The following is a 5,858-nucleotide window of genomic DNA, read 5'->3' on the forward strand; positions in this document are numbered from 1 at the left end:
GAAACTCCATCGGTGACAGAATGGAGAAAAAAACCTTGGGAGAAACCAGGCTCAGTTGGGGGGCCAGTTCTCCTCTGACCAGACGAAACCAGTAGTTCAATTCCAGGCTGCAGCAAAGTCAGATTGTGCAGAAGAATCATCTGTTTCCTGTGGTCTTGTCCTGGTGCTCCTCTGAGACAAGGTCTTTACAGGGGATCTGTATCTGGGGCTCTAGTTGTCCTGGTCTCCGCTGTCTTTCAGGGCAGTAGAGGTCCTTTCTAGGTGCTGATCCACCATCTGGTCTGGATACGTACTGGATCCGGGTGACTGCAGTGACCCTCTGATCTGGACACAGACTGGATCTGGTGGCCACGGTGACCTCGGAACAAGAGAGAAACAGACAAATATTAGCGTAGATGCCATTCTTCTAATGATGTAGAAAGTACGGTGTTATGTGAAGTGTTCCGGTTCCAGTTTACCTAATTAATGCAGCCTAAAAATCCTTTAACGGATTTGGATATTAAAAGCATATTAGTATGTTATGTGTATGCCAGGTTAAAGAGATGGGTCTTTAATCTAGATTTAAACTGCAAGAGTGTGTCTGCCTCCCGAACAATATTAGGTAGGTTATTCCAGAGTTTAGGCGCCAAATAGGAAAAGGATCTGCCGCCCGCAGTTGATTTTGATATTCTAGGTATTATCAAATTGCCTGAGTTTTGAGAACGTAGCGGACGTAGAGGAGTATAATGTAAAAGGAGCTCATTCAAATACTGAGGTGCTAAACCATTCAGGGCTTTATAAGTAATAAGCAATATTTTAAAATCTATACGATGTTTGATAGGGAGCCAGTGCAGTGTGGACAGGACCGGGCTAATATGGTCATACTTCCTGGTTCTAGTAAGAACTCTTGCTGCTGCATTTTGGACTAGCTGTAGTTTGTTTACCAAGCGTGCAGAACAACCACCCAATAAAGCATTACAGTAGTCTAACCTTGAAGTCATAAATGCATGGATTAACATTTCTGCATTTGACATTGAGAGCATAGGCCGTAATTTAGATATATTTTTGAGATGGAAAAATGCAGTTTTACAAATGCTAGAAACGTGGCTTTCTAAGGAAAGATTGCGATCAAGTAGCACACCTAGGTTCCTAACTGATGACGAAAAATTGACAGAGCAACCATCAAGTCTTAGACAGTGTTCTAGGTTATTACAAGTAGAGTTTTTAGGCCCTATGATTAACACCTCTGTTTTTTTCTGAATTTAGCAGTAAGAAATTACTCGTCATCCAACTTTTTATATCGACTATGCATTCCATTAGTTTTTCAAATTGGGTGTGTTTCACCGGGCTGCGAGGAAATATAGAGCTGCGTATCATCAGCATAACAGTGAAAGCTAACACCATGTTTCCTGATGATATCTCCCAAGGGTAACATATAAAGCGTGAAGAGTAGCGGCCCTAGAACTGAGCCTTGAGGTACTCCATACTGCACTTGTGATCGATATGATACATCTTCATTCACTGCTACGAACTGATGGCGGTCATATAAGTACGATTTAAACCATGCTAATGCACTTCCACTGATGCCAACAAAGTGTTCAAGTCTATGCAAAAGAATGTTGTGGTCAATTGTGTCAAACGCAGCACTAAGATCCAATAAAACTAATAGAGAGATACACCCACGATCAGATGATAAGAGCAGATCATTTGTAACTCTAAGGAGAGCAGTTTCAGTACTATGATACGGTCTAAATCCTGACTGGAAATCCTCACATATACCATTTTTCTCTAAGAAGGAATATAATTGTGAGGATACCACCTTTTCTAGTATCTTGGACAGAAAAGGGAGATTCGAGATTGGTCTATAATTAACTAGTTCTCTGGGGTCAAGTTGTGGCTTTTTTATGAGAGGCTTAATAACAGCCAGTTTGAAGGTTTTGGGGACATGTCCTAATAACAATGAGGAATTAATAATAGTCAGAAGAGGACCTATGACTTCTGGAAGCACCTCTTTTAAGAGCTTAGATGGTATAGGGTCTAACATACATGTTTACAAGATCTCTGCATATTAGCAGGTTTAGGTCTGGTTAGTTCTTGGATGGGAGACCGTCTCGAAATACCAGGTGCTGTAAGCTTTTTGGAAAATTTTCACTTAGTATAGAACAATTTTGCCAAAACATGGCCGATCTCTGAATATTAGCAGGTTTGGGCCTGGTTAGTACATGGATGGGAGACTGCCTGGGAATACCAGGTGCTTTAAACTTTGTGGATATTTTTCATGAATTATATAATAATCTTGCAAAAAAAAAAGAGTCAATGGCCGATCTCTGAATATTAGCAGGTTTGGGCCTTGTTAGTACATGGATGGGAGACTGCCTGGGAATACCAGGTGCTTTAAACTTTTTGGATATTTTTCACGAATTATATAATAATCTTGCAAAAAAAAAAAAAAAAAGAGTCAATGCCAGATCTCTGAATCTTAGCAGGTTTAGGTCTGGTTAGTACTTGGATGAGAGACCGCCTAGGAATACCAGGCGTTTTAAGCTTTTGGGTTTTCTTTCCTACTTATATAATGTACTGGCCAGTAGATTGGCTGAACTTTAAATAGCCCTCTCTTCGGAGCAGTCTTCGCTTACGGCCATACCAACCTGGCTATGCCTTATCTCGTCTGATCTCGGAAGCTAAGCAGGTTTGGGCCTGGTTAGTACTTGGATGGGAGACCGCCTGGGAATACCAGGTGCTGTAAGCTATTTGGATATTTTTCACTTAGTATAGAACAATTTTGCCAAAACATAGAGTCAATGGCCGATCTCTGCATATTAGCAGGTTTGGGCCTGGTTAGCACATGGATGGGAGACTGCCTGGGAATACCAGGTGCTTTAAACTTCATGGATATTTTCACGAATTATATAAATAATCTTGCAAAAAAAAAGAGTCAATGCAAGATCTCTGCATATTAGCAGGTTTAGGTCTGGTTAGTTCTTGGATGGGAGACCGTCTCGAAATACCAGGTGCTGTAAGCTTTTTGGAAAATTTTCACTTAGTATAGAACAATTTTGCCAAAACATGGCCGATCTCTGAATATTAGCAGGTTTGGGCCTGGTTTAGTACATGGATGGGAGACTGCCTGGGAATACCAGGTGCTTTAAACTTTGTGGATATTTTTCATGAATTATATAATAATCTTGCAAAAAAAAAAGAGTCAATGGCCGATCTCTGAATATTAGCAGGTTTGGGCCTTGTTAGTACATGGATGGGAGACTGCCTGGGAATACCAGGTGCTTTAAACTTTTTGGATATTTTTCACGAATTATATAATAATCTTGCAAAAAAAAAAAAAAAAAAGAGTCAATGCCAGATCTCTGAATCTTAGCAGGTTTAGGTCTGGTTAGTACTTGGATGAGAGACCGCCTAGGAATACCAGGCGTTTTAAGCTTTTGGGTTTTCTTTCCTACTTATATAATGTACTGGCCAGTAGATTGGCTGAACTTTAAATAGCCCTCTCTTCGGAGCAGTCTTCGCTTACGGCCATACCAACCTGGCTATGCCTTATCTCGTCTGATCTCGGAAGCTAAGCAGGTTTGGGCCTGGTTAGTACTTGGATGGGAGACAGCCTGGGAATACCAGGTGCTGTAAGCTATTTGGATATTTTTCACTTAGTATAGAACAATTTGCCAAAACATAGAGTCAATGGCCGATCTCTGCATATTAGCAGGTTTGGGCCTGGTTAGCACATGGATGGGAGACTGCCTGGGAATACCAGGTGCTTTAAACTTCATGGATATTTTTCACGAATTATATAAATAATCTTGCAAAAAAAAAGAGTCAATGCAAGATCTCTGCATATTAGCAGGTTTAGGTCTGGTTAGTTCTTGGATGGGAGGACCGTCTCGAAATACCAGGTGCTGTAAGCTTTTTGGAAAATTTTCACTTAGTATAGAACAATTTTGCCAAAACATGGCCGATCTCTGAATATTAGCAGGTTTGGGCCTGGTTAGTACATGGATGGGAGACTGCCTGGGAATACCAGGTGCTTTAAACTTTGTGGATATTTTTCACGAATTATATAATAATCTTGCAAACAAAAAAAAAAAAAAAAAAAAAAAAGAGTCAATGCCAGATCTCTGAATCTTAGCAGGTTTAGGTCTGGTTAGTACTTGGATGAGAGACCGCCTAGGAATACCAGGCGTTTTAAGCTTTTGGGTTTTCTTTCCTACTTATAAAATATACTGGCCAGTAGATTGGCTGAACTTTAAATAGCCCTCTCTTCGGAGCAGTCTTCGCTTACGGCCGTACCAACCTGGCTATGCCAGATCTCGTCTGATCTCGGAAGCTAAGCAGGTTTGGGCCTGGTTAGTACTTGGATGGGAGACCGCCTGGGAATACCAGGTGCTGTAAACTTTTTTGGAAATTTTTCACTTAGTGTAGAACAATTTGCCAAAACATAGAGTCAATGGCCGATCTCTGCATATTAGCAGGTTTGGGCCTTGTTAGTACATGGATGGGAGACTGCCTGGGAATACAGGTGCTTTAAACTTCATGGATATTTTTTCACGAATTATATAAATAATCTTGCAAAAAAAAGAGTCAATGCAAGATCTCTGCATATTAGCAGGTTTAGGTCTGGTTAGTTCTTGGATGGGAGACCGTCTCGAAAATACCAGGTGCTGTAAGCTTTTTGGAAATTTTCACTTAGTATAGAAACAATTTTGCCAAAACATGGCCGATCTCTGAATATTAGCAGGTTTGGGCCTGGTTAGTACATGGATGGGGAGACTGCCTGGGAATACAGGTGCTTTAAACTTCATGGATATTTTCACGAATTATATAAATAATCTTGCAAAAAAAAGAGTCAATGCAAGATCTCTGCATATTAGCAGGTTTAGGTCTGGTTAGTTCTTGGATGGGAGACCGTCTCGAAATACCAGGTGCTGTAAGCTTTTTTGGAAAATTTTCACTTAGTAATGAACAATTTTGCCAAAACATGGCCGATCTCTGAATATTAGCAGGTTTGGGCCTGGTTAGTACATGGATGGGAGACTGCCTGGGAATACCAGGTGCTTTAAACTTTGTGGATATTTTTCACGAATTATATAATAATCTTGCAAACAAAAAAAAAATAAAATAAAAAAAGAGTCAATGCCAGATCTCTGATCTTAGCAGGTTTAGGTCTGGTTAGTACTTGGATGAGAGACCGCCTAGGAAATACCAGGCGTTTTAAGCTTTTTGGGTTTTCTTTCCTACTTATATAATGTACTGGCCAGTAGATTGGCTGAACTTTAAATAGCCCTCTCTTCGGAGCAGTCTTCGCTTACGGCCATACCAACCTGGCTATGCCGATCTCGTCTGATCTCGGAAGCTAAGCAGGTTTGGGCCTGGTTAGTACTTGGATGGGAGACCGCCTGGGAATACCAGGTGCTGTAAGCTTTTTGGAAATTTTTCACTTAGTGATAGAACAATTTTGCCAAAAACATAGAGTCAATGGCCGATCTCTGCATATTAGCAGGTTTGGGCCTTGTAAGTACATGGATGGGAGACTGCCTGGGAATTCCAGGTGCTTTAAACTTTTTGGATATTTTTTCACAAATTATATAATAATCTTTGCAAAAAAAAGAGTCAATAGCCGATCTCTGAATATTAGCAGGTTTGGGCCTTGTTAGTACATGGATGGGAGACCGCCTGGGAATACCAGGTGCTTTAAACTTTTTGGATATTTTTCACAAATTATATAATATTCTTGCCAAAAAAGAGTCAATGGCCGATCTCTGAATATTAGCAGGTTTGGGCCTTGCTTAGTACATGGATGGGAGACTGTCTGGGAATACCAGGTGCTTTAAACTTTTTGGATATTTTTCACGAATTATATAATAATCTTGCAA

At 40.4% G+C, this 5,858-nt stretch overlaps 4 non-coding genes across 4 annotated transcripts; all 4 read left to right on the plus strand.

Moving 5' to 3' along the window:
• The first annotated feature begins 2,609 nt into the window (after window positions 1-2,609).
• LOC113103992 (5S ribosomal RNA) lies at window positions 2,610-2,728 on the plus strand. Its single transcript, XR_003291795.1, has one exon. It is a non-coding gene; the product is annotated as a 5S ribosomal RNA (ribosomal RNA).
• A 771-nt stretch (window positions 2,729-3,499) lies between these two features.
• Window positions 3,500-3,618, plus strand: LOC113103997 (5S ribosomal RNA). Its single transcript, XR_003291800.1, has one exon. It is a non-coding gene; the product is annotated as a 5S ribosomal RNA (ribosomal RNA).
• A 643-nt stretch (window positions 3,619-4,261) lies between these two features.
• On the plus strand, window positions 4,262-4,380 carry LOC113103993 (5S ribosomal RNA). The gene has a single exon (XR_003291796.1). It is a non-coding gene; the product is annotated as a 5S ribosomal RNA (ribosomal RNA).
• Window positions 4,381-5,288: 908 nt separating this feature from the next.
• Window positions 5,289-5,406, plus strand: LOC113103991 (5S ribosomal RNA). Its single transcript, XR_003291794.1, has one exon. It is a non-coding gene; the product is annotated as a 5S ribosomal RNA (ribosomal RNA).
• Window positions 5,407-5,858: the final 452 nt, after the last annotated feature.

Source organism: Carassius auratus, unplaced genomic scaffold (genome assembly GCF_003368295.1).
Source record: "Carassius auratus strain Wakin unplaced genomic scaffold, ASM336829v1 scaf_tig00217881, whole genome shotgun sequence".
Classification (NCBI taxonomy): domain Eukaryota; kingdom Metazoa; phylum Chordata; class Actinopteri; order Cypriniformes; family Cyprinidae; genus Carassius; species Carassius auratus.